This window comes from Cryptomeria japonica, chromosome 2 (genome assembly GCF_030272615.1).
Source record: "Cryptomeria japonica chromosome 2, Sugi_1.0, whole genome shotgun sequence".
Classification (NCBI taxonomy): Eukaryota; Viridiplantae; Streptophyta; class Pinopsida; order Cupressales; family Cupressaceae; genus Cryptomeria; species Cryptomeria japonica.
Window position 1 is genome coordinate 447,713,134 of NC_081406.1, and position 25,415 is coordinate 447,738,548.

General features: G+C 35.3%; 1 pseudogene; it reads right to left on the reverse strand.

Annotated features, from left to right (window-relative positions):
- Positions 1-25,415, reverse strand: part of LOC131031609 (DNA topoisomerase 1 alpha-like) — a 69,985-nt pseudogene that overhangs the window by 32,863 nt on the left and 11,707 nt on the right.

The following is a 25,415-nucleotide window of genomic DNA, read 5'->3' on the forward strand; positions in this document are numbered from 1 at the left end:
ATGGCATCCACCTCTGCAATTGAATATATAGCAAACCCTACTGTTGTTGAAGTGATAAAAAGACCTAGGCCCATATTTCAATTAGTTCCCAAGGTAGCAAAGAAAGATGATACCTTAGGTGCTTTTTCTCAAATTCCTAAGGGAGTTGTTTATGTTGAAGACCCTAGAATGTACATCCACTGCAACATTGAGGAACTAGGAGATGAAGAAATTAAAACCATGTTTAAAATTGTGATATGTGATAAAACCGACAATGTAAAAGATGAACACAAGATCATTGAGACCCTAGGATTTACAGAGATCCTTAGCATTCCTGAATTTCCCAAGGATGTGATTAGGATAGTCTTAAGCAGGGTACATGGTGAATTTTTCTGGTTGGATGCAGTCCACAAAATCACCAAGGAAGCTGTGAAAATTGTCACAGGATTACCGACCACCGGTAGAAGACCAAATAAAACCAAGAAGGTTTCCAATGACCTAGTTACAAACCTAACTAGTGCAACATTCGACAAGAGGTCCCTAAGAGTTAATGGTGTAATAGACATTAATGTGAGATTTATCAAAATGATATTAGGATATAAAGCTACTCATGCAAATAGACTCAATTCAGTTTCAAGTTTATGCATTAAGAGTGCTTATGATATGGTCACAGATAATGCAAAAATTGATGTATGTGAGTGGTTAAAAGATGAATTAATTGACAACCTTGGAAAGGTCAAGAAGGACAAGAAAGGAACTTTTAGGTTTTGAAATCTGTTAGTATGTCTGATGCTACATATAACAAAATAGGCTCCCGGTATAGGCTACAAAGAACTTGGATATGATATACCGGTAGGCAAACAATTAACAAAACTATTCAATAATATGGGTGAAAACAAGGAAAACAATATTCATGACTTCTTTCAAGCATTAAAGGCCAAAATGAAGAAAAGAATAAGGTTATCACAAAAGATTGTTGACAAATACAAAGATGAAATATGCTTTGTCATCAAGAAAGATGAAATCTGGATGGAAGCAGTCATCCCTAGGACAGTTTGGGTAACCAAGATGGGCTATGAAATAGATGATCACATAGTTGAAACATATGCTAAAGCACTTCTGGAAGCCCCCAAAGAACCTAAGGAAGAAGTATTTGGTAGTGCAAAAACCATTGAAAGCCAAATACAATCAAAGAAAAGAGTGAAAAAGGTTGAGGCAGTTGTAAGGAAAGGTTCCAGACAAGCAAAAGCCATCAAAGAAGATGTACTGAAGAAAACTAGTATAACAGAGGATGAGTTAGCAGCTCCATAACCTGAAACTCACCCATCACCGATAGGTACTTCTTCAGGGAGTGACATGCCTGGAACTTTCAAAAGAGTAGTAAGGAAAAGAGATCCCTCACCGGCAACCACACCCTCACCCAGGAGGACAAGACAAAAGAAACAAGCAGTGAGATCTCCGGTAAGAAAGGCTACACCAAAGAAGAAACTAACACCCAAGAAGAAGAAGAAGACAAACAAAGACTTGGCCCCTCTTGATATACTACTGAATGAAATCATAGAGGAAGGTAAATTGAAAAATATAGAGAAAATATATGACACTCTAACAGCTGATGAAAAAGAGCAAGTTGAAAATTGTGTTATATTACATATGGATATGTATAAGAAATTTTTTATGGAAGTAGTCAATGAAATTCTAGATGAGCTATTTAAAAGACTAGAAGCAAGAAGACAAGCAGTAATAGAACAAGATAAGAAAATAAAGATTGAAAAGATACTTGTTGTATATCTGGTAAACTCTCCCCAAGAAATTGATGACCTAATTGCTCAAGCCAACCAGACAGCATTTTCTACTACACACCGGCACGTTGCTTTAATGGTAGGAAGAGTTAATGAGGTAACAGAGGAGACAGAAAATGGATGGGATATATTCCTAGTTGAGAAAGAAAAACAAGAAGAGTACAGGAACCCCAAACCCATAAAAGTTTATCAGAAAGATAGAGACAAGGGGAAAGGAAAATTTGGTGGACCACCTAGTATCAAGGTTAGAGACAACTTACCCCCACCTCCTTTAATTACTCCACCGATAAAAACAACAACTATAGAAGATCAACTGGTAGCTGAGAGTATGGATGCAAAGGATGATAATCCTAATCCTGAAGTTTTATATATTATGGATGTTGATACTCAAAAGATCAACATAGTGGTAGATAAAGATACAACTGATAAGACTGATATGGCTAGTGAGCCTTTGGTAGCTAAGGAAACTGATAACACATAGGAGAAACTGGCACAAGACAAAGAGCAAAAGGTAGAGACTCAGACTCAGACTGAGGAAATGCAACAAACAGAGGAACAAATAGAGCAAAAGGCTCCAGAATAGGAACAACAACAACAGGAACAAGTACATAACGAAATAGTACCACCGGCAACTAGTGAAGTAGAAAAACCATTGCTTAAAGAAATGCAAACACAAACAGACCTACCAGAGGTCAATACAAGCTTGGTTACTTCCACCGGTACTCAGATTGTTGATTCATCATCAGGCTACAAATCAACTAATGTGACTGAGGTACTATTAGACTCAATCAAAAAAATAACTGACTGCAGCTCACAAGCTTACAAAGAAATTGATGATACCATACCAATTTTGAAGGTAATAAATCCCAACTGTAATATAGACAATAAAGATTCTTTAGGATAACTTGATACACTATGTAAATACATCTTAGAAAACATTGAGAAAATAAAAGAAGAGTCATTGAAGGATAAAGTAGAAGTTGAAAAACAGAAATTCTTTTGATGAGCAAATAAAGAAGTGTAACAGAGATTTTGACACACTTCTACCAGAATTATGTAATTTATTGAAAGAGTACAAAAATCTGTACAAAGATACCTGTAAAACAAACTTTTTGACTGTAGATATAGACAAGAAAATGAGCAAGGTACAGGATGAGATCAATAAACTTGCAGATAGTTTTGTCAACTCACCTGATACACTATCAGTCTTTGAGGAGAAGATAACAAATTTTGAGGAAGAACTACTTAAATTGGAAAAAGAGAAAGAAAGAATAGTAAATAAGGCAAAGCATTTGAGATCAAAACTAAGTCCAAGATTGGACTATCTAGCATCTCTACGGAAGGAAGTATCTGAGGCACTAATACAAGGAAAGAAAACACTGGCAGAGCATTTGCAGCATCTCACCAGTACAGTGAAGAGAATAGAGACAACAATAAAGGATAGCAAAAAGTTTATGGACAGTATAAACTTGATTTTGGGAGATCTTTTTCAAATTGTAACCACCTAGTTACAAGGTTGAAACTACAAACTCTACTAACATCTTGACAACCTTTGTCATTGATGCCAAAGGGGGAGTAGTAGGATGAGAAAATTCAAATCAGAGGAATCATATGCTCAGGGGCAGCTCACACATTTTTGGTAACATTTTTTTGGACTTCACATTTATGGATCATTTTTTAAATTTCTCATGAGTGTTGCCATCAATGCCAAAGGGGGAGATTGTTGGTATATGCACACTCCAATGAGACATTGTATGTGATTGAATGTTGTGTCATTGATGGCAACCTTGCAATCTTTTGGCACCGGCAAAGGCATTATACCAGCATCAGCAGATCACACTCTACACTAGCACTCAGGACACCGACACCAGCACAGAAGAAAGGAAGTATACCGGCATAGAAGAAAGGAAGTATACCGGCATAGAGGCCGACAAGATTTTGTTATATTATATTTTGTTTATTATTGTAAAAATGTGTAAGCCAACTTGGAAAATTGTAAAATGACTCTTATATATAAAAGAGATCATTGTAGACATTTGATAGAGAAAATATAAGAAGAAAAGAAAAATATTAGGCAAACCTATTATGTGAAATATAGGTTAAGGGGTATATGTAAAGAACAGAGCAGGAACCGATACGGAATCTGGCATTGAAGATGCTATTGTAAAGCAGTACAAGATATTGGATTTGTATAATCCTCATTGCAAGTCAGTGAGACTTCCCATTGAGCAGTGAGCTTTAGGCAGTTGGCCTTACTGCATGTGCAGACCCCTATTGTAAGTAATATTCTCTTATTGGCCAGTGAGTGAATATTGTGGGTCACAAATCCCACCAAGGTTTTTCCCACACTGGGTTTCCTCGTTAAAATCTTGTGTTATGGTGTGCTTTTCATGTGGATGATCTTGATTTTGTTTATTACATTATTTCTTGCATATTGGTACACTGTTATATTATGTTCTGCATGTTTTAAGTTAAGAAATTCTATATACCAGTCAGATATTGATTCACCCCCACCCCCCTCTCAGTATTTGTGGGATTCCTAACAAAAGGAATCCTTGATCAAAATCTTCTTCTAATTTCAAAACTATCGACTGCATTAGCCCAATAATCTTCCAAATCAGCTTTGTGCTCGAACACCATTCCTTCTACATTTTTAATCTTATGAAATGGATCAAAGTTCCATCTTGCCTTGTATTGGTAGAAAGGGTACCAAGTCAGCTCTTTCTCTGCAGTGGCAACGGCTTGCGATGATGGGCATGTCTCTAGTCCATTTCCAATTGTGAGAGAGAATGTTCCTGCCTTCTTTTTCTTATCTCTCTGAACTATCATATAGTCCTCTAGTTTCCTCACAACTTCCAGTAGCACAACCTGGTTGGTAGGGTAGACTGGGAGCTTATAGGGAGATCCAGAAAATCCCTAAATTCTGATATAGGTGAATTCTAGGTGAATATACCAATACCCGAATCTGCTTATGAAGTCCATAAACTCTTGAGAGAGTTTTTGATGTAATCCCCCTTGCAATGTTTGTGTGATATGCATAGAAAATGTATCATTTACCCTCTTGAAATGTATCTTTTCTTCCTTGTGCAGTTGGGGATAACAATTGTAGATAGGGAATTGATTCTCTTTATTTCCCACTTCCCATCTATAGGTGAGGCCACTGTATCTATAGGTTCTAGCAAGGGAATAGAACAAGTATGAGCTCATGTAAAAGGTCCTATTTGCCTCCATATTTTTCAGCTAGCTCTCCAAGTTATTGCTTATCATCTGAGCCTAGTCAATCATCTTGACTCCATTCATTATCTCGTTTATGAAATAATACATCCAAGGCTCGAATGGAGCGCCTTGAGGATTACCCATTATTTTGTTCAACAAGACAATCATATCTCCAATGTCTTCTTTAAAATACGCCCTCACCAAGCTCTTTATTGACAACTTGGAGGCACCCTTTCTTGGCTTGTCCAGCTAGGAATGATTGATGATGGCCTCGTACTCTTCCATATGGTCGTGATACATTCGATCAGCCTCATCCTTGGTCACATATACATCATTATGATATTCTAGAATTTTGAAAGCTTCCCTTATGGCCTCACCACTAATGTTGGCCAACACTCTTCCATCTAGTGCCACAATATCCCTACTGATAGGGTTATAGTTCCTAGTGCATTCAACTACCAACTCTATGCACTGCATGGTAGGGAAAAACCCAACAACATGCACGATACCACTCTTCATCTTTTTTGCGCAGTTACAGTAGGCACAAGGTTATCTAAGCCGAACATCTACTTCTTAAACTCCCTCAGATTGATATGCCCGAGGTTAGTATCACTAATACTCTTCCATTTTGAGTTCATTCTTGATTCAGGAGGAGCATCCTTGTCTACTTGGTTAAGATAAATGATTGAATGAGAGATCACCCTGCAACACCTCTAATCTGCAAAATCTTCGTCAAAATAACTCTCAATATTGTTAATGCATGATAGCTTGGTTAAGATAAATGATTGAATGAGAGATAAATGAAGTCTCTCATTCAATCATTTATCCTATCGATAAACTATCAGGAAAACTTCAAGCTATTTCATTTGATGATAATTCTTCACTTGTATATATCCAATCTACTTAGTTGATCAATGTTCAAACTGTCGATAATCATATCATAGCATAGTATACCGATTAATATCAGTTTGCATTACAATTGTGATCACCGATTATTATCGGGTTAACCATGTATCCCGATTTATATCGGTTGATTTCTCAACAGCAAACAAATGATGATTATCGGATTGTTATCGGGTGGCAAAGCATACATCGCTTGGTATCTAACTATTAGTTAAGTGATTGGTATCAGTTAGCAAGTCACTTAGACACCGATTGGCATCGGTTAACATGTCACGTAAATACCAATTGGCATTGGATACTAAGTTACGTAGACCCCGATTAGTATCGGGTTGTTGATTAGAATAAACACCGATTGGTAATCAAAGGGTGTGATCAAGTAATGTCTTGATCGGTCATGTCCCTAAGACATGACCAGTCAAGGCATTGCTTGATCCTCCCCTCTTGCATATATATATCAATCGATATTTGTGAGAAGGACATCGAAATCCATAAATGCTCCTCTCACCTGCCATACAAAAGAAGATAATCAGATTTATAATATAAATAGATAATACATAGATAGAGAGAATATAAATTAGAATACATCTTGCATATTGAATTGAGAATTGAACATCATTTAAAATTATTACTCTTAACTTGCTCAGAAAGTTCAAACCTTATGTGTGAGAATGAAGAAGTGAAGTAGGTATTTGTAATAAAGTTTGAATTTGCAATTAGAAACATGCAGATCTTTTCCCATTCATGTTTCTAATTCGATTTCCACCTTGAGAAAGTTTCCAATTTGATTTTGAGTTGCAATGTCATCTTCCTTAAGTTTGAATTCTTCATTTTACAACTTTCTAATTTGATTTTTCACTTCATATTGAAACTAGACCTGTAGATTGGCATCTTCCAAAAAGTTTCTACTTTGGAACTCAATCCAAAATTGCCTCAATCTGCAAATATCATCTTTCTAATTTAGATTCATGGTTTGAATCTCTCACAAAATCAAGTTTCTATTTTGATTTTCCAGCTCATATTCGAACTTGATCTTCAAATATCTCTTTTTAAAACTTTTTAATTTGGAACATAGTTCGAATTTCATGAAGATTTAGATGACATCACCAAGGAATATTTTCCTTTCCTCAATACTTAGCAAGTATTTTTGGCTTCACCTTAGACTTAGGAAAACTTCATGAAGTTTGTTTCTCATTGTGTTGCAAGGCAAAGTCAGACTTTTATAGAGTGGGAACTTTCCTTATGTTTATGTGCACTTCATGAATTAACTTTATCACATTTCCCTCAAGATGGACTTTATTGGTCATGTTTCTAACTTGTTGCAATGTGTTGATGTGTCTTTTGTACACGACCAAACATAGAATAAAATACCTAGAGGTATCTTATCCTCTCTTCAATAAAACTCCCGAATGCTTAAGATATCGCAGAAGGATCAATCGAGAAGCTTCAAGGTTCTATTATGTAGGATCTCTACTCATGGATAAACACCAATGGTCATTGTGTTTGCTGTTTTACAAGGGGCCTTATGTACTTTCAGGGAAAGCTTGTTCGTGCAACTACTTTTCGATGAGGAAAATGGATTCTCCTAATACTAATGGATGTTTCAAAAAAAGATCAAAAGATAAAGGTTTTAAGGAGGTGATACTTAAACTAATCCTAAGAATGACTTAATGAGGACTGGTCTTGATAAAACTCTACCAAATTCAGTATTGCCAAAAGATTACAACTCCACTAGAATTGGTGTGATCTTCTAAGGGGATTCAATGATTTTCAAATCATCCATGGGATAGATACTATCAGTAAGATACATATCAATGCCTCCAACAATGATTGAACTTTTAAACAATCTTAATGTCTCCAGTTGACCATACAGGGCGTACTTACAATCAGTAAGGAGCTAGTGGTTTGGAATATGAGTCTTATCAAAGATCAAGCACAACATTTGTCTTTCAAATCTTAAATATTAAATGTTATCTCTACTAAGAGTGATTCAAGAAGATAAACAACCATGAAAATAGCCACAAGGATTGCAATAAAACACCATAACTTCAATATTTCATTGATCTTATAGCCAAATAAAACAATAATTGTTCAACTTTCTCTCTCCACTACTTATTTCTCTACTGCTAACAATATTAAACTTATTTATCTTTTTTCTGATTCTAACTCTCTTCTGGGAGGCAAAAATAGACCATTCTCCTTGCATCTCCACCAAGGTCCTGACTTTGGCTAAGGGGAAAATGAGTGTTTTCAAGAATTTCACTCTGGACCCTTTGAAAGGGTTAGGAGCGAAATTCAATTTTTAGGTGAGAATCCTTCATCTCCTCCACCTTTAGTCATTTCCTTAAGGAAAAAAAACATATCTAACACTTACATACATGCCTTAGAAACTGGGAATTTGGCCTTGACAAGTAAGAAATTGAGGTTTAAGGGGATTTTCGCTCTGGACCCTTTGGAAGGGTTAGGAGAGAAATCCTTATTCTTGGCTAGTTTCTCACCAAGGTTCATTTAATTCTCCTTTAAACTTGATCAATTCAACATCTTCCTATTGCAATCAAGACAATCCACCATCCAACTAGCTCCAGGCAAGGTCAAACTAGGTCTTTAAGGCCAAAAAGAACGATAAATGGAGGATTTCGCTTTGGACCCTTTGGAAGGGTTAGGAGCGAAATTCTCCTCCTAGGTTTATTTTCATCATCTCAAGGTCTTAAACCTCCTCTCTAAGGAAAACATGCATCCAACCTTCTCAATTATGCCTCAAAAGTCAACAATTTTGGTTAGATCAAAGAGCAAAGTGGAGGAAAAGTGGATTTCTCTCTGGAATTTTTGGAAGGGTCAGGAGCGAAATCCATGCCTTAGGAAAAATCCATACTTTCAAACCTCTTCAATCACTTCCTAGGGCTAGAATATGTCAATTCTCCCTTACCATGTCCAAGGAATCAAGGTTTCTAGTGCAAACAAGGAGAGAAAGGTGACCTCAAACAATTTCGCTCTAGACCCTTTGGAAGGGTCAGGAGTGAAATTCATCCAATCAAGTTGATTTCACACCTCTTTCTTTCTCAACTTACTTCAAAAATGGTCAACTTCACCTCTCCTTAGTACCATCATGTTTACTTGCCGTCCACTTGGCTCAAAAAAAAATCTTCATCTTCAATGCCTTAGACCAAAATTGAGGGTCAAATGAGGATTTCGCTTTGGACCCTTTGGAAGGGTCAGGAGCGAATTTCCTCCTCCAAGCTAATTTCCATCATTATGTCATTTCAAACCTTCTTCCTAAGGAAAATATGTATCCAAGTCCTCCATACGATGCACCAGAGGTTTCAAACTTGGTCAAGACAAGGAGCAGGGCAGAGGAATATGAATTTCGCCCTGGACCCTTTGGAAGGGTCAGGAGTGAAATTCATGGTTTTGACTCATTTTATATCTCAAAAATCCTTTCCTTACCTTGGATATAACTTTTCAAAACTCCTTCAATCATCATCAAGTGCATTTGCTCATCAATTCCTGAAATTGCCTCCCAAATCTCCCCTTGGCCATTGACTCTACTTAATCGACTCTGACCTGGAGGAAAACAGGACTCTGACATGAAGACCAACACTCCTGACCTACCCTGACCTGAGACCTTTCATCTCTTTAGCACAATCTATCCATATTCAATCTCCTAAAAGGTAAAACTCCCTAAGATGACCCTAGGATTCAAGGCAGACAACAAATGACCTCCCAAAACCAAGCTAGACTCAGCTTTGAAAGAAACCCTAATCTACCCAACCCAGGCGACCACTCACTCACTCAAAACACCAAGCAAGAAGAGAAAACCTAATTAAGGGAAAGCAAAACCCAAGAAAAAGAGGGGGTCCCCATTCTAATGGGGCGATGTGTGAAATGGTCACAACACAATGTTGGGCAAACTTCCATCAATATGAAGGATAAGAGCCATGTAGCATACGATGGACTTTATGCATCATACTTTACGAGGCAGACTTTTGAAGTATCACCAAGGGTGAAGTTTAAGTGTTGCTTTGAAACCATCTTCTAGGTGGAGTTTGGAGAGATAGGCATCTTCCTTTATCACCTTAGGTGGAATTTTGAGAGGCTTGCACACCACTCACCATCATCTCATAGGGCGGACCTTTTCTTGTTTGCAAGCACTACCAAGGTTGACTTTGTAGGCTTGGCATCATGGGCGGACTTTTCTTCACTTTGAAATCATCTTGTATGTCCAAGTAGGGCGGACTTTGTAGACTTTAGGAACCATCTTGCATGTCTTTCAATGCAGACTTTGAGACTTATAACACTTTCTTGGGTGGAGTTCTTCTTACACTTCATATGCCTTCGTCTTAGGGTAGACTTTTTAGGCATCTCCATCATCATGCTTGGGCGGACTTCATTTAGATTATGCACTTCAAAACTCCTTCACAGGGCAGACTTTATGCACTTAACTTCAGGGCGGACTTTGTAGACTTTAGGAACCATCTTGCATGTCTTTCAAGGCAGACTTTGTTGGCTTCCTTGCACCATGACCTTTCAAACACTTGGAACAACCAAAGAGGCGGACTTGATACAATCAATACAAAGGCAAACTTGGAGATATTTGTAACCTTGGGCAGACTTTTAGAAGACCATCTAAGGACGGACTTATGAGCGACTTGTGCTCCAATGTTAGGGTGGACTTTTAGCTAGCCATGCTACCTTGGTTAGGAGGACTTTGGAGAAACCAAGAAGGCAGAGTTTTGGAAGCTCAAGAACATCACTCAAGCGAACTTTGGAGAGATGAAGGGCGAACTTCTTTGATGACCACTTACCACTTACCAATCCCCTAGGGCGGACTATGAGACTTTTGAACATCTTTCACTTCATAGGGCAGAGTTTAAGTCTTAGGCTCCACTACTTTGCTTGGAGGGCAGAGTTTTGAGCTTCCTTCTTCATGGCAGACATTGGAGTTGCATGACCCTTTGGAGGGCAGAGTTTCAAGAGTTTATCACCTTGGGTGGACTTATTTGATCTCTCTTCATGCCAGACTTTTTTGATCTTGAGCACCTTTCACTTCATCCATAGGGTGGACTTTTGAAGACCACAACTTGGGCAGACTTTTTAGGCATCTGCATAGGGTGGATTTTTCATCTCTCTCCATAGGGCAAAATTTCCCATGACCATCACTAAGGTGGACTATGTGGGCATCTCCATCATCATGCTTGGGCATAATTTTTTGAAGACTTGGAACTCAACCATGAAGAGGGCAAACTTTTCACCTCTTAGGAAGCTTGGAGGGTGGAGTTTAAGCTGGTTCAAGAAGGCAGACTTTTTCTTTCCTTAGACTTGCTCTGATGTCACCACGGATAGGGTGGAGTTTTGAGTTGGCCATAACTATTCACCTTCATCCCATAGGGCAGACTTTTTAGAACTTCTTTGACATAGGTATCACCTCAATTCTTCATGGCAGACTTTTTAATTCTCTCCATAGGACGGACTTTCAACTTCCTCCCATAACACTCACCATCAATCCATGATTAGCCAGACTTAGAAAATATTTAGAAAGCTTCAAAATTTCACAATTTCTTTAATTTTAACCAGATTGAATTGAAATTTGAAATCCATACTCAAACAGACCATCTGAAGAGTCATGACCCCTAAAATGTGGGAACTTAGCTTTTAGGTCAAAACTTGGAAATTTTCGATCGTGATCGAAGCAAGTCAATGATACTAGTGCAAACCCTAGGTCCCCATTCCAAAAAGCAAAAAGAAGGCATCCCTAAAAAATAGGGAAAACTTTATAAAAATAGCCATACCGAGGACTGGGCTAAAAATGCCAAAATGAAACTTCCTAAAAAATAGGAAAAAGCAAAAAAAAAAAAACTTTCTAAAAATAGAAAGTTGTTCAAATTCATTCAAATCAATTGTGTTCTTCGTCCTTTGGCCTTTCTAGGCACTTTGACGGTATCCAAACTCTGTTATCACTTGGCTTGCACACAATGGCTTTCAATCTCTAGGACTCAAACCATTCAAAACTTGACAGAACCGAGCAGGACTGAAGCAGAAGGCCACAAGCACTAACAAAAACCCTAGAAAGCAGGAAAGGAGAGGGTCCCCATCTTCAATGGGGCGATGTGTGAAAAAGGTCACAACAGGTCTCTTGAGGTATTTTCTAGGCATAGAAGTAAAACAAATGCATGATGGTATATTTATCTCTCAAGAAAAGTATGCTATTGAGATCTTGAAGAGATTTAGAATGCATGGTAGCAAGCCTGCACCAACACCAACAACCATAGGTTTTAAGTTGAGCAAGGAAGATTGCAGCAACAGTGTTGATCTCACCAAGTTTAAGAGTTTGGTTGGAAATTTGATGTATTTGACAACAACTAGGCCTAATATAATGCATGCAATGAGTTTGATTTCTAGATTTATGGAGATTCCAAAGGACAACCATTGGCAAGTGGGTAAGAGAATCCTGAGGTATGTGAATAGCACCAAGGGACATGGAATTTTGTATAATGTTGTAAATGATTTTAGGCTTGTTGGTTACAAAGATAGTGATTGGCCAGGATGTATACATGATAGGAAGAGCACATCGAGTTGTGTGTTTCATTTGGGTTTGGGTGTAATCTCATGGGCTTCTAACTAAAACCCATTATTGTCTTATCAACAATTGAGGCTGAGCATATAGTAGTGAATGCAACAGCTTGTCAAGCTATTTGGGTGAGAAGAATCTTGGCAAATTTGAAGGAAGAACAAGAGGATGGAACAACAATCTTTTGTGACAATATTTCATCAATCACATTGAGCAAAAACCATGTGTTTCATGGAAGAAGCAAGCACATTGAAATCAGGTATTACTTCATTAGAAGTTTAGTTGAAAATGGTAAAATAAGAATGTAGTTTTGCATGTATGAGCAGCAGCTAACAGACATTTTCACCAAGTCATTGAGTAGAGATGGCTTCGAGCACCTAAAGAGAAATTTGGGCATAGTTAATTTGGATCATATTGGTTTTTTTGTTGGCTCAGGACAAAGGGGGAGTGTTGGAATTTATAACTTTCCCTGAGCCCATATTTCAGCTCCCACATAAATTCCACCTACCTGTCAGGAGTGCAATAGCAGCAACAGCCTGGAAGAAGATTGCATTGGGATCTTCATCCCATTTGCTCCTGACATTAACAACAAGATTGCAAAGGAGTTAATGAAGGTAGTTGAGTTTTTTGAATTTGAATTTGAGGGGGAATTTTTGTGTGGACAACCCCAAGACAAAAGAGAGAAAGTTCCCCAAACAAGTTAAGGAGTAGCACAAAGAGAATGTGTAGAAGCTAGACAACAGTCTAAGTAGAAAAGAAGAATTTTGTAAATAGCAATAGCCTGTAGATGTGCGTGTGGTTTATCAGTTGAGCAAAGATCATTCTTGATTACTACTGACAGTATGCAGCTCCAAGTGAGCATTTGTTTGTAGTGATCTCTAAGAAGCTCTGTTTTGTGTGGTTGAATGCAGCTCCTAATCACTACCTGTAGATTAAAAATCAGTAGTTATTTTTGAGTTTGTAGTTGTAGTTTTGTGTTTTGTAATAGTTTCATTTTCGGTCTTTTAATAGAAAGCAAAAGAAATTGCATGTCTCCTAGTTTTATTGTTGGACTTTGTTGATTTGCATTCTCGGCTGATTGGGAAACAGAGTTGTAGTCTCTGTAGTTTGGCTCCTGAGCTTGAATGCTCATGGCCCTTTATATATTTTTTTTGTCACAATGTGCAGCGATTAAAAGAAGTCATTTAATTATGGAGTAGTTAAGATAAGAAGGAACAACAATCCATAAACAACATGCGATTTACAATCTAGGCTAGATAATAGGCAATTAGACAAAGGAGCAATTGCTTAAAAAGCAATCAGACAAAGGAGTGTGATAAGACAGAGTGATTCACTAATTATATTAAGCAGCTGACTTCACATATTATGAAGGATAGTAATTATATGTCAGTGATACAAATGATAATGATAATTAAAGATATCGATTTGGTTGATACAATTTGTTAAAGACAAAACTAATTCATTAAGGGATATGTTTGTGCTAAAGGAAAAAGATTAACATTCAGCAATGTTTCAAACATCGGCATTTATAATGCAGCAATCTACAACGACTGTGCATTGGGCAAACAATTTATTATTCAAGAGATGCGATTAAAATTCTTCAAGAGATTCATTTACCAAGGAGTGCAATTAGTCTTGAGTCAAAAGGTGTGACTTGAAAATAAAATGACGTGGGTTCCAATAAAATAAACTCACTTGGAAAAAGTAGTGTGTATGGTGTGTGTGGAATACTAAGACATATCTGGAGGCAGATTTGTAAAAGAAGAATAAATGCTAGATAAATGAGAAGTCATGAATATAAATGAAGTATGCAGTTTGTTAAGGTTATTGAGTGCATAGCTGAAAGCATGTGTTGTTTGATATGAACTTCTCATTTGAAGATTATATATAATTGCATTTGAGAGATGCGAGAGTATGATGTAGAAAGAAGATCTTCAGGAGTGTGTGAAGTATGTGAGTGAAAACAAGACAAACCAAGAACATACACCAGTTTAAAAGCGAGAAATTTATATGAAGTTAATTGTAGACTTGAGGAGAAGTAGAAAAGGATTTTATTGTAGATTTTTGAAAGAGAAGATAATGGTCCTCTAGTGATTGATTCATGATTAGATTTTGGAAGACATCATAGCAATTTGTGAAGATTATTATGGCATACTTGTGATTAGTTGAGAAGGTAACTATAACAAGTTCCATGATTATTGCTTGAGGACAAACAATATTAGGTGGCACAGACTGTAATGTCCCCACTTTGAACAATAATATAATAATAAATAATAATAATAATAATAAAATTAAAATAGAAAAGAATAAAAATAAAAATTTGATTAAAATATAAGTTAAATATAATTAAAATTTGATTAGAGTTAATGAATGGCAAAAGGCATGAAATGATAAGTTGTGACTCCCCCAAATACGAGGTATATAAAGGAGAAGAGAACTCATTTGAAGAGGGGATCATTGGGGAATCAAAAATGCAGATCTGATTTGAATAAGAAGCATAGATCTAATTGTGAAAGTTTGTGTCCTGTTGACGTGGCTTTTATGACTATTTCTAACACAAAATAAAGTTGCTCAAGGGTTACTTTACTCTCTCTTGATCAAAGATTAATCGTATTCTAGGATTGTAGTAGGTTCAAAGGATTGACTCCAAGGTTCCAGTTATGTAGTGGACGTGACTCAATTGGCTTGATGTGATATGTGTTGGTTAAAAATTTTGTACACCTGGGAAATGTACAAATTTGTGGTTTTAGTCACAGTGTGTGAGTAAAAACTCTCCTAGTTCTAAGGGAAGGCTTCCCCTTTTCTTTCTACTTCAACAATTCAAAAATAAACTCTAACTCTAAATCTATTGTAAATTTGGGTGAAACTTTGTCTTGTTCTCTTTTTTAGAAAAAAAACTCTTACTCTTTTCTCTTCTTTCAGAAAAGAATTACAGCTGAAAGCACAAATGATTAATGAAGTAAACTAAATAAAGAAGAAAAGTTTCCATAAAGGCCCAAAGTCCTCCGTTGCTTCTCCGAGACAGAAAAACAGAAAGAAAGCTCAAAGTCTTCAACTATCTACTCTCCTATCAACCTTTTTAGATGATTTTCTAGTAACCAAGCAGAGTATGTAGTAGCTCAAAGTCTAACCGTATGATGCACCTCTTATGCACAAACATAGAAAATAAAAGCAACACAAAGTCTACAAGTTACCTTCTTACTTGGGCTCTTTACATTGGCTTCAAACATGACAAGCAGCTCAAAGTCTACAATATCAAATTTTTAAAACCAATCTAAAACTCCAAACGCAATAAGCAACTCAAAGTCTGCAAGATTGAGCTTGAATCCCTCTTGTATAACACCTCAAAACTCACAATCAATCTCCAGAAAATGTCATCACATAACACCTTGAATTAACAAAAAGTTTGAAAGCAATTTGCCTCTTTAATTGATTGCAATCTTATTTACAACTAAGCTCAAAGTCTTAGAGTTCACATACAAACTAACAAAATTTTGTTGCATTGCCAAAATATAAAGATTACACTAGACCTCCTCAAGTATTTATAGGAGAGGAGCCTTGAGAAAAAGATGGGAGGATCCCAACTAACTTGAGAAATTATTTCAACCACCATGACTTATTCCAACTACAGTCCTAATCTAACTCAACTTGTAGTTGCTTTACATGTAATTACATTTTCCAAGCTTGCAAGTGAAAGAGACACTTGCAATTACAAAATTTGTCTTTACATGTAACTTGTCAAAACAAAATTACAAATGCATAATTGAAACTATTCTTTGTCCGAAGACATGACTCTAACTACATCCTTTAGTTGTGATGATCTTCATGCTACTTCATGATGCTAGAACTTGAAGTATTCAGGATTAGTGAAGAAATCTCGAATGGGAACGAGAATTTGTATCCTTAATGATCTTTGTGTCCTCAACCAATGAACTTCAATTTATCTTCTTGATTCAGGTAGTACTAGCTTTTAAGGAGGGAAGTTTTTTGCAAGGCTGAAGTAAGAAGCCTATCTTTGTCTTGAAGGCATTCTATAATTTGCCTCCATGAATTGCTATTGTATCTCTTCTTCTTTTGTTCACTAATGAAGAACCCATAACACCTTATTCAAGATGAAATTGTTATAAAACAATGCCCATGCCTTGATTTGTTGGGTTGATAGATCATGTGTGCAAACAAGACTGACAGGAGAAGAGATAAATTGCTACAAAAATGGGCTCACAAGTGAATTTCGGGTTTTAGGAGGCTCATTACAAGTGCAATGTAGGGAAAGACTTTTGCACTTTGACTTGTAATCGGGGCTTGAAGACCCGATTGCATGTAACCCGATTTCAAGTAAACCTTTCTTGCATGTTTGGGAAATAACATGTGGATAAACCACTTGAAGTCAGGTCTTGAAGACCCAACTAAAGGTGTTCAAAGAGCACTTGCACATAGGAAGGAAAAACCCGATTGTAGGTTGAGCAATATGAGGGAGAAAAATCCGCTTGAAAAGCAAGCTATAACATGATTTGTATTGACATTGCTAAAACCCACAATTACATTATGCAATTTTGCTTTGAAAGATCTTGCAATCGAGTAAAAAAAACCCGATTGCAAGTGAAATGCAAATTTCTATTTAAAACAATAAACTTGCATTAAAATGACCCCATGCACTTGTAGTCGGGTCTTAAAGGCCCAACTACAAGTGATGGTTTCACTTGCAATGTAACATAAAAGTCCCCCAACTTGCAAATAGGTGCTCAAGACCCGACTAGAGCTTTAGGAATCAAAACAAGGCCTTTTTACTTATAATCGGGTTATTTTTGGTTCATTACAAGTTGCTTTTTGAAAACAACTTGTAATGAAAGTTTTGAAATAACTTGACAAGTTCAAATATGACTTAAAGTCAATTTCGAGTTTCTAGGGACACATTGCAAGTTAATTTTTTGACTTGTAATTTCATTTACTTGCAATCACCTCAAAAAGTTCCTACCTGCAGTGACTTAACTTGTAATGACATCTAAAATTTCCCCAACTTGGAATGAGTTAACTTGCAATGACTGCTATGAAACCCGAAATTGCACAAAAGATGTCCAAAATGAAGGCCAAAAGTAACCAAAATTTGCACAGAGATGGAAGATAAGCTCGTGGTTGATTTACCATCAAGAAATATAGACTTTTGACCTTGAAAAGTGTGCCTTAGAGCCTTAAAAATGCAAATTTTGTATTAAAATCTCCAACTTGCAGTGATTGCTCTCAAACCCGAAATTGAAGAGAAACCCAACTTTAAGACAATGAAAATTGACAAAAATAGAGGTAAAGGATTTGGATTCATCGTTGGATTCTGAGGTGATGGAAAAATGCCTTGGACAATGTGTCTAGAGCCTTAAAATCTCAAATTTCAAGCAAAAATATTGTACTTGCAATGACTGCTCTCAAACCCAAAATTGAAGAAAAAGCTAAGAAAATGAAGGCCAAAACTTAAACAACGATGGAAAAGACACCCCTTGATGATTTGACACTAACAAATGTGAGTTTTGCATCTCGTAAAACGTGCCTTGAGACAAAAATGACACATTTTGAGCAAAAAATTGTAGGGGTTGTCACTTTTTTGAAAATTCAAAAATGACAACAACAGTTTTGAAAATTCAAAAATGACGACAACAATATGTCGATAATCCAAGGGGAGTTACATTTGAATTATTCTTTCACTTCTTTGTTGTGGCTGAAACCTCATCATCGGATATGGCAATTCTGCAATGCTTTTGCTTCAAATAAAGTGAAATTAAAGGGGAAAACAGTTAAAGAATCTAAATCTACTCCTAAGGGTAGTGATATCAATAGATAGTGCTCTAATGGACGAATTCCAAATAAACCAAATTTGGCTTCACCAAGATTAACTACAATGCAATCTTCCAAGGATGTTGAAGGATTTTCAAATTGAGAAAGTGCATTTGAATACCCTAAATAACGCAATCCAAATGACTATCCACAATTGAACTAAGCACTAATTTAGTGGCTCAGGCTAACTTTACACTGCAACTTATAATCAACAAGATGCAAAAAGTATGAGCCATGGAAAGTCATCAAACACCATTACATTCTCCATTGAAATCAAAGCACTACTCTACTTCTACTCTAAGTGAGGAAGGTGAAACCATGCAAGTTTTGGAAAATAACTTAAGTGAAGACCATCAGAGAACAATGTTTCACTGTTATTATCTCAAAAAAATTATTGCAACAATTTCATACAAATCTCCCTCCTTTACAAATGAAGGGGTCACCCCCTTATATAGGCTTCAAGCCTTGACTACATGCAAAACCCTAAGTAGGGTTTACCCTAAAAGATTCCACAAACATGATGCAACAAGATGGGAATAAACATTAATGACCCATTATGCCCATTACAATTGGAATCCAAAATGCATTAAATGCACCACTCTTCATTAAATTTGCTCAACATGCATTGAATATTCCTCCATGCAAAAATCGCCCCATTTTGTCATAAATGCACCATCATCCCCACATACGACAACAACATGCAATAATCAACCATGATGCTATAAATGTGATGGCTACATACAAAAAGATGCTCCACTACCTCAACATGCGTTGACCCGGCTGCCATTTGGTCAAATATTCCGACAATTAATGCATCACCATGCTGACATGCATTCAATAGATTCTTGCCAAGCAAATGGACCCTGCCGTCATTTATAATTTTCCTGGTTGTGCTTCATTAATGTAGAATATCTTCTTTTCATGTTGCCAACTCATCCTTTACAAGAATCTTTCCATTTCAGCCTCACAAAAGACATTTTGGAAGATTTTCCTACCTTGGAAGAATTTTAACAATATTTTCCACTTTTGAAGGATTCATGTACGCTAGGATTTTGGAGAGAGAAAATTCTTGGACAGAGAAAAAATTTGTACTAGAAGATTTTTTTCATGCTATTTGTGTTCATCTAGTCTTGAAGGAGATTTTTGGTCAATTTGTCACTTTTCCTATTTTTTAGGAATTTTTTCAAATTTGAGTTTTGAGGTCTATGAGGGAGAAAATTCTCTTCCCTATCCAATTTTGCCATTGCCTCAAAACTTCTTCAACATTTGGGCAAATTTTCATGCCTAAGAAGGATTTTTTATTGTCTTTCCATTTTTGGAATGATTTCCACACTTAGCCATTGTTCGCTTAGAAGCCTACTTTTTCAAACTTTCCAAATTTAGAAATATTCAAGAATGCTCAGTCTTCAGTGCTAGAACCCCTACTTAATGATGAACCTACCAAGAATAGACTTACTATAAATAGTAAGTACTTCAAAATATTAAAATTAGGGCAACACAAGGCGAGACGACACTTTCTAAAAATAGAAACTTACTATAAATAGAAACTGCTAAAATAGTAAGTTTGATTTTCGGTGAAATAAAGACAATCTGGGAGGCAATGAAATCCCTAAAAATAGAAACTTTCTAAAATTAGAAAGTTCCTCAAAATTCACTCAAATTTCACTAGTAGGTTCCTTGAAGGGTCCTGATTCCAATGCAATGTTCAGTTTTTTCAAAACCCTAAGGAAAAGGCCTCAAATCTAGTCTAAAGGGCAAAACCCAAAATGGACCAAACAAGTTCTAGACTTGCCCAAGTTTACTCAAACAACTTGCAAACTTGATCAAATTGACCCCCAAAAACTGAGGAGACTGACAAGACTGCCACGAAAAGATGCAACAAACAAAAGCCAAGAAACCAAGAGGGCATAAAAAGTAGGGGGTCCCCATTTGCAATGGGGCGATATGTGAAAACGTCACATGTCCCTTTCAAATGGCAGAAATAATGAAGAGTTGCACTCTTTCAAAGGGTGCTAAGGGTGTGTCTCTTGCCAAAGGCCATACATGATAAAGATGTGTCACCTCTCCCTAACATGGAGAGATAAAAATGAAAGGAATCAAAAGCACCCAAGGACAACACCATCGGTCCAGATAGGAAGAAATAATTTGCACAAGCCAACAAGTTCAAGTTTTAGACAAAGCAATACTCAAGGTAACATCATTTTGATTACTTACTAGAATCTTATTTGTATGTTGTTATGATCCACAGTCACAAACTTATAGTCATAAAATAACAATATTAAATAGCTTCATCAATCATAAGACAATGTGCACAAATCACATAAGTAGGGTAATATATTGAATACTGATTTCCAACTACTAGTAACTTACACAATCAAATTAATACTATCTCAACAATTAATAGTAATTTCACACAATGAATTCAAGCTATGTACAGTAATATGAAAGGCTATGTAATGAATCATGGATTCTCAAATCATTAAGAACATACTGATAAAAATATAAAGTATTTAAATCAAAATTACAATGCTTACTTGTGAGAAAGGGAATGAAGGTGTAATGGAGAGGTTAGGAGAGACTTGTAAGTTGGTTGTTCTAGGACGACCCAAAGGCATCTAGTACCTTGAGACCGCTTACCTTGAGGAGTCTAGCAACTTGGATCCAACCTCATCCCTAACCCACAAGGTAAGCCAACCATGAAGAAGGTTGATATATGAGGAGAATCGTACAGTCACCAAGTGGAGCAAGAAGGTTGAAGGAAACAACCTCTCTTAGGCTTGGGTAGAGAGACTACACAACAGGCCTCATAGTATCCTCCTTCCCCACTTCATGTTTACATAAATTAGAATTCATATCATAATGTAAAAACTTTATGCTTATTCATCAAAGGAATGTATCTATTTGTATATGGTTTTATTATTATGTGTAGGAATCTATATTTAATCTTTTGTTTCTAAGCTGACGAGGTATAATCTCTAACCCTAACTTTATAATTTTTAGATTCATAGGACAAAATTTAGAAGGGGACACTACATGGAAAGAGGTTTCATAAATTAGCAATTATAGCCCTTGCCTATTTGCATAAATTTGTGAAATGCAATGTTGCAAAAGAATTCTACATTCATTTTAAAAAATCCTATTTCTAACATAAACAATTGCAACAAAATTAACTAAAACTACATTTAAATTGTAAAGATTTCTTAGTGATTTTACATTGTTTATATCCTTAGCTATGAAATTACTAAAAATGCACTAAGCTATACTAAAGTAGAAACTTACATCTAAATAAGAGATAGAAAAAAAGGGAAGAGAATGCAAATTTCCAACCGATATAGGCACAAGTGATAAACTAAATGAAAACATCCTAAAACACAACAATATCATTAAAAATTTCTCATAACATACTTGATAAAAAAATATTCATACATTGACTTGTCTAATTCTGACAAAATGATTATCTACCTTAACAATATTCATGTAGCATATTAACTCACCTTTGTGCTCATTTGTTTCTTCTTTTCTTCTTCTTTGAGATGCCATTGACAAATTGGGGTAAAGTCACAAAGTTCAAACTTTTGGATGACATGTTTCTTCCCCAGAACTTGCTTCCAATCACTCCAAAAGTTTTCTATAAAAATTGTTTTTGTAGCATAAGCTGTACTTTTCATCTTTGCAAATAAAGTGGCAACCTACAAAATCAAAACATAGAAGAATCTGCATATTCTTAGAATATTGAAAAATATTATACATAACAATGTAAATAAATATACCAAAAAACAAAAAAGCTCAATAAACAAGTGAATCACACTTACAAAAATTCTGAAAAAAGTAGTAACATTGTAGCATGATACATAGAAAAACACAAAAAGGACAAAAATCAAAACCAACAATATCTTACCTCCTCTTCATCAGGAGAAAGATCAACTAGCTTCCCATCATAAAGCATTTTAACTCCATGTGGCTTATAAGGTGAAGGGAAAATTACTCCATTGTGCTCCAGAGTTGTCCACTTCTGATTGTCCACTTTTGACCTTCACCAAGTATAGAAGGTAAATTTTGTGGACAAAAAAATAAGTTTTATTTATTTTATGTCAATAAAGGATGTAAAATTTAACTTAAAACATTGTCAAGGTGAAGTGTTATCAATCAACATGACTGAGAAAATGGAGCACATGAGAGTTCACTCACCCATAAAAATAAGAAAAAGAAACTATTTTTTACTAAAGGCATACAAATATCTTGCTTAAAGTTCCACTTCTAATATTAGTTATTATAATGAATCCTAAAGAGGCAAAAATCATTTGGGGAAAAATTCAGCAAACCAAAAGTATTTAAACATTATGGACACATTGTGAGCTTAAAATGTGAAAAAATAAGAAGATAATTTTTAATGAATGTGATGATCAATGAAAAAAAAAATTTAGCTAAAAGCTGCATGTTTCAAATGTAAGAAAGCTGACTAGAAATAGAAAGAATTCTTAAAAAAGGCAACAATAAAACCTACAAAATTAAAAAGAAAATCAAATGGTGTCAATGCACACAAAGATCAAGTGAAGCAACATACTCGTGGAGTGTAACATCTCTGTAGTGAGTTCTCATCTCTCTAGAATCATAAAAATAGCTTTGTAATTCTTTGGGATTCATGTATCTAAAGAAAAATGCCTAATTTATCTCTACAAAGTGAGGAGCCTATGGTACTTATCATGCACGATCCAATACACGCCCTCCAAGCAACTCTTGCTCAAAGGCTGAAAAACACCAAAAGAAATAAACTACAAGTTAACTCTACGATTCGATAGATATATTAAATTCAAAATAAACAAAGGAATTGAAATAAAAGCAAGATGACAGACAATAACTTGAACATAAAAGAAAAGTATAACGAAAAGAAAATCCAATTTTCTCCTCTTACAAAAATAAAAATAGCAGCAAACAATTTTTCATATCAAATAACTCTAAATAACCCAATTCAAATGAAATAAATATTAGTTAATCTATGGTTCTAAGAAAACCAAAGAAGTCTTTGCAACTACAAGCTATACAACACCATCTTACAAGGGCTTCCAGACAAAGTTGAAACTAGGTTCACAAATTGGCGTTCAAACAAAGAATCTGTTATACTTTTCCATAAAATATGGCAGTGTTGCAAAGATTCAGAATTAGTTAGAAGATTATACAAGGTCGACACCAACAAGCATTATTTAGAAGGTTTTGGTGCAGATTCAGTAAAACATGGCCCTTACACAATTTCATATCAGTTCTATGCTATTTTCGGCAATAATATGCCCCTTGTTGCTTTTAAAGATTGCTATTGCAGGGATTCCAACATATTTTGACAAAATGGGGAGCATAAATGTTTTATTGTAGTCACCTAAGGTTTTTCATTCATTGTCCTTAAAAGAAACAACTGAAATCCACATTAGTGTACTTAAAAGACATTCTCACTTCAAGAATAATGAAGGCATAGATCATAATCATTATCTATAAACAAATCTGAAACCATATAATCCTATCAATGAAAACTATGTGTCATATTGACACATTAGGTTAGACAAAAAAATTCTATTTACAACTATTTTTAAGCATTCCAAATCTTTGACAAAATTTTTGTTCAAGTCCTTAAAAGATGCACTTTGACATGCAAAGTAGAAATGTTGGTAAATTTTGAGATGAGAATTCATTGATTTCAATGAAAAAAATAAAGAGCATGGATGATCATACTGCTTCTTCAAGGTTATTTACTCATTCTAAAAATAATTGAGATAGAATGGGTTCTTCATTAGTTTAGACAAACTTGCTACATTAAGAACACGATCTTATGCACACATCAAATATGGAGAAAGTTATCATTGGTGCATACATCATCTTTACCTCGATGATATTGAACAAAATGATTTGGAATAATGAGCATGTTGATGTGATGAGAACTTTTGATAAATTTAGGATTTAGTTTTCTTCTAATTCAGTGCTAAATTTTCTAATTCAGTGCTAAATTTTGTGTGTGATCTTTTGTGGTTGTAATTTGTGGGATCATTATGCCTTGAGTTTGAGTGTGTCTAATGTTTTCATTTAATTCATATACATGATGTTTAATTGTCATGTGTATTTTCTTTTAGGTAGTTTGATGGGTGTATTCTATTGTTTATCAGTGCTTATGGTCAATGATTTTACATGCTTATAAAAGTAATAGTTTTTTTTTAAAGAGAGCACACTTCTTAAATAAATAAATAAGAGACTTACTCCATATGATCTTTAAACAAGGTTTACTTTAAAACTAGTAGTTTTTTTAAAAGAAATTCAAATAAACTCCTCTTGTCCACGTAAGAAAATCATGCAAGGGTAGATATTAAAATACCCTACAAAAAGCTTTCCCATCGAATTTAAAAAGGAAAGCATGAAAATTTAATAAAGAGAAAGTTAAGTTAGAAGAAAATTTCATACCATGCAAAGTTGAGTGCAAAAACTAAATACAACTCATTTGAAACTCAGGTGGGCGGCGATAAATTTAGAAGAGATGATCATGGAAATTAATAAAAAAAGGAAATGACTTCCCTTCATACTTGTTCCATAGACATAAATGGGGTTGGATATGTTGTCCTCATTTTTGAAATTTTGGATTTTCAAAAATGTGACAATTCTTATAAATTTTTTCTTAAAATACGTCATTTTTGTTTCCAAGACATGATTCCCAAAGCAATTTTTTTGTTTTTTGTTGAACTAGACTAATCTTCGGTTCATCCTTGTTTCAGATTTTATTGTGAATTCGTTTTCTATGTCTTTCCTTCAAAATCGAGTTTTATTCTCTTGGACTATAAGTGAAAATTTTTCTTTCCTTTGCAAGTTTAGAGTTTCCTTTATGTTTTAGTGTTGTAGGGGTTTTTTATAGCAGTTACATGTGAACTTTTTAAAAGACTTGTAACTTGTAACTTGCTTTTTATTTCCTCTTTCCCCTTTTTGTCTTTTAAGTTGTTTGTAGGAACTTTTTAGACAAATTACAAGTTAAATTAAAAATACAAGTTTAATGAGAACTTGTAAGTTCTCATTAAAGTTCCTACTTTGTGTCTTTAAGTTTTAATAGGGATTTTACTTCCCTATTACAAGTCTTTTTAAGTTTTCAAAGTGTTTTTATGTTT